General features: G+C 43.2%; 1 pseudogene; it reads left to right on the top strand.

Moving 5' to 3' along the window:
• Positions 1-2237: 2237 nt before the first annotated feature.
• LOC103731457 lies at positions 2238-3996 on the top strand (annotated as a pseudogene).
• The last annotated feature ends 188 nt before the right edge of the window (positions 3997-4184 follow it).

The raw sequence follows: 4184 nt of genomic DNA on the forward strand, positions 1-4184 counted from the left end.
CGGCACCTAACAACTGTCTGTACCTCCAGTTCCAGGGAATCCGACAGCCTCTTCTGTCCTCCGCAGGCATTGCATGACATGGGTGCAGTTACCTACATGCAGGCAATACACTCATACATATAAAATTTAAAAAATAACAAAATAAAAAAATTTTAATTATTTATTAATGTACTGAATTTTTGTGTATTTCATACATAAAATCAACTTTATACCACCTTCCTCTTTGACACCCTCCCATAGTCCCCCACACTGGAGTTCATGCATTCTGTCATTTGAATTAAGGCCTATTATGTAAAGTTAGTGTCCCAAAATGTCCCTTAGTGCAAGTTCATCCACCAGATCCACTGCAGTTTAGTCAGCTTATCTGGAGTCTCTCCCTTCAAAAAGATCAGCTCTTCCTCACCCAGCACTAGTCAGCTGCCAATAATTCTTTGACTAAGATCAAGGCTTGCTGTTCATTTCTACAGTTCTGTGTTGGGATTTTTTCTCCTAAGTTTGCATGGGTCTTGTGCATGCTGACACCATTGCTGTAGGTTTGTATAAGAAGGGTCCCAGGTGCCTGTAGGACTGTTTCTGTATGGTCATACACCTCCTCCCTGCTGAGTCAGTTTTCTTGTGGGATATAAGAGGTTTGATGGAAACCTGGTACAATCTTTGGCCCAGTGTCCAGTGTTCTTGCATTTAAAGCAAGACCCCACTGGCTTTCTCTGGACTTTGAAGGGTCATATTGAGTACACGTTCAATTATGACTGCCCTAATTTTGGCTTGCCTCTTTGTTTTGTTCTTGTCTTCCATCTTCTGGGTCCTGACTGCTAGAGACAGTTAAGACCCATTTATAAGACACAGCAGGAGTCTCAGGTTTTCCCTGGGTGACCTCTCTGATTTTTTCACTACGGCTTAGTTATTCCCTTTTTCATTCCCCTAGTAAGAATCTCCAAACACTTTGCTCTCATCTGTGTTCTTTCTCCAGTATTATAGCCCCAGTCCTATGGGATAGAGCAGATTCTTTCTTCCCCAGAGCAGGTCTTACTTGGATTCCTAGCAAGCATCTCACCTGCCTCCCACCTAGCTACTTAGGATCCATTCCTTTTCTGTGAGAATGTAAGGAACAGAAAACAGAAATCAAACATCCCTCCAGGACAGATCAAAGGCCAAAGTCATAATTTAAAATCATTGACAAATGTATCTGAATCTTGAGAATAATTATCCAGTTCCTCCCTGAACTGCTGGATGGCTGCTACTGCACTTTAGTAATCCCTCATGGCCCAGTAACCTCCATTCAGAAGGTACTTCTTTTACTCCAGAGTATGGGATCCTCTTGTGAGCATATTGAGAGATCAGAGGGGTAAGTTGAGGTTCTGGATTCTGGGACTCAAGAGAAACACTAGAAGGTCCAAGGGAAGGCTAAGGTTGCTGTTGAGTAGTATTAGGAGGTGCTGGCGTAGGGAGGGAGTGTTCCTTCCCTTAAGAGAAGAAAGATCTTGAAGTATGTGTCGGCCTCCCCTTGGCCCAAACACCGCTGCTACCAGAAGACTATTGCACACTGGTCCTGCCAGGGAAAGTCAGGGCAAGGAGAGAGACCAATGGGGAGAGAGGGGCCTTGGGCAGAGGTGAGTACAGCAGGAAGAAACACCCGGGAGGCTGTGTCAGTGGACAGCTCATTTATTATGGCGGAAGCAGAGGTTTATATAGGAAAGTTTCATGGGCAAAAAGGTGGGGTTGGTTTTCTGGCAGACAGGCAGGTAGGGGAGGGATGGGGCTTCTAAGGCTACGTGGCCTATGTCCTGTCCTCCAGTCTCATGATCTATAAGAGACCCAGTTAGGATTAAAGGATTAGAGACCTAATAGTTTTGCTTAGGGATTGTTGGGTTAGAGACAGTGTATCTAGAATGGAGCAGGCCAGTTTTCTGCCATCCTCACTCCTGACTTATCCCAGCAAGTATGGAGGTCCTCCAGGACATCTACATTTCCCATATATATTAGAAGTATCTCATTACAGCTTTAACATACTCAATAACAATTTCCAGAGCAAAGATATACCTCTTTCAAAAGTGGCTATAGGTCTCTTGACACTTCCTTGCCTGCTGGGAGCATGTGGGGCCCAGGGTGCCGGGCTCAGCAGGCACAGCCGCTCTGACCCGACACACCCGTACCAAGAAGATAGGCCGCTGCTGCTGCTGCAACATGCCCTGGGCTCCTCTACGAGGGTGGGAGAGGGCAGGAGAGCATAGATAGCCATGCTGCCAGAGAGCAAAACGTCATCCCCAGAATCACAGCAGGAGCAGTTGTCGAGGTCAGATCCACCCCCATTACCAAACTGATGTAGTTCCTTTGAGCTAATAGACATGGATGTTGGCAGCTTATATGAACTAGTTTCTCCACATTGGCTTTATTGTAAGATCATAGATTCTAAGGAGATATGGATTCCTTTCAACTCTGAGGATTCACAGCAACTGGAAGATGCCTATGGCTCTGGAAAAGGTTGTAATGGGAGAGTTTTTCCCACCAATGGGGGTGGATATGATGTTCATTTAGGGGAGAGGATGCGGTATACAGTGAGTGGGATGAAGTGCCATACGAAGTGAGATGATGCACATGGTTTTACAAGGAAGACAAAGACAATAAATATGTCCCCTCTTCAGAGAGCTTCAGCCAAGTTTTAGAGAAAACTTACATACTTGCTGTAACTCTGGATGAGTGGAAAAAGAAACGTGAATCTGCAAACAAAGAAATTATTATATTACACAACCCAAAGCTCATGGTGCATTACCAGCCAATTGTAGGGTCTGATGAATGCGGTTCAACACCCACTGAGCAATGTCGACCAAGAACAGTAAAGAGAGGAGTTGAGAACATCTCAGTTGACATTCATTGTGGGGAACCTTTGCAAATACATCATTTGCTTTTTGTAGTTCATGGGATTGGGCCAGCATGTGATCTCCACTTTCGAAGCATTGTACAATGATTTCCTCATCTTTTGAAGCATTGTACAATGCATTAATGATTTCCTCAGTGTTTCCTTGAACTTGCTATAGACACATTTTAAGAAAGCTCAAGAAAACCAGCAGATTGGAAGAGTAGAGTTTTTTCCAGTCAACTGGCCCAGTCCTCTGCATTCTTCTGGTGTGGATGTCGATCTGCAGCAGATAACCTTGCCCAGACACTTCACTAATGATACAATTCTGGATGTCTTCTTCTACAACAATTCCACCTACTGTCAGACTATTGTGGACACAGTAGCTTCTGAAATGAACTGAATATACACACTTTTTCTGTAGAGGAACCCTGATTTCAAAGGGGGTGTATCCCATTACTGGTCATAGTTTAGGTTCGCTTACATTTATTTGATATCCTAACAAATCAGAAAGATTCTTTGGGGGATATTGACAGTGAAAACGGTTCACTACATCCTGTTGTGGATCAAGGAGCTGCACCAACCTTAGAAGTGGATTTGAAGAAGCTGCACCTTTCTGAGTTCTTTCATGTTTTTGAGAAAGAGAAAGTAAATAAAGATGCTCTGGCTTTATGTCCAGATAGAGCTCTTCAGGAAATGGGGATTCCCTTAGGACCAAGAAAGAAGATACTAAGCGATTTCAGAACCAGAAAAAACTCAGTGGGTATTAACAGACCAACCACAATGTCATTTTCAGAGCTGAACATACCCAAGGATTCTGAATTCAGCAGTAGTACTGATGATACTAAAAATGATGACTATCTAGATGTTAGCATTGGGCAGGTTTCTGTGAAATACCCCGAGCTCAACTACAAATCAGAAATATTCTTTGCCTTTGGATCTCCCATTGGAATGTTCCTTACTGTCCGAGGATTAAGAATTGATCCTAATTACAAATTTCCAACATGCAAAGGTTTCTTCAATATTTATCATCTTTTGATCCTGTGGCCTATAGGATTGAACCAATGGTGGTCCCAGAAGTAGAATTTGAACCAGTGCTGATCCCACATCGTAAAGGCAGGAAGTGGATGCACTTACAGTAACTGAGCAAGAATTATCAAGAATTAAGTAGTATACATTGTATACTAAAGTTGCTGTCTTCAAATTTGTTTACTCTTCTTGCAGAATAGTTACTGCTTAAGAGTAAACCAAAGTATAACCAAGAATGAGTTCCTGTAAACAAAGACGGGCAGCTTAGCCCTGGAGAGCTAGATAAACCTCTGTACTAAGA

The sequence above is a fragment of the Nannospalax galili genome, unplaced genomic scaffold, assembly GCF_000622305.1.
Source record: "Nannospalax galili isolate Female #2095 unplaced genomic scaffold, S.galili_v1.0 scaffold2795, whole genome shotgun sequence".
NCBI classification, from domain to species: Eukaryota; Metazoa; Chordata; class Mammalia; order Rodentia; family Spalacidae; genus Nannospalax; species Nannospalax galili.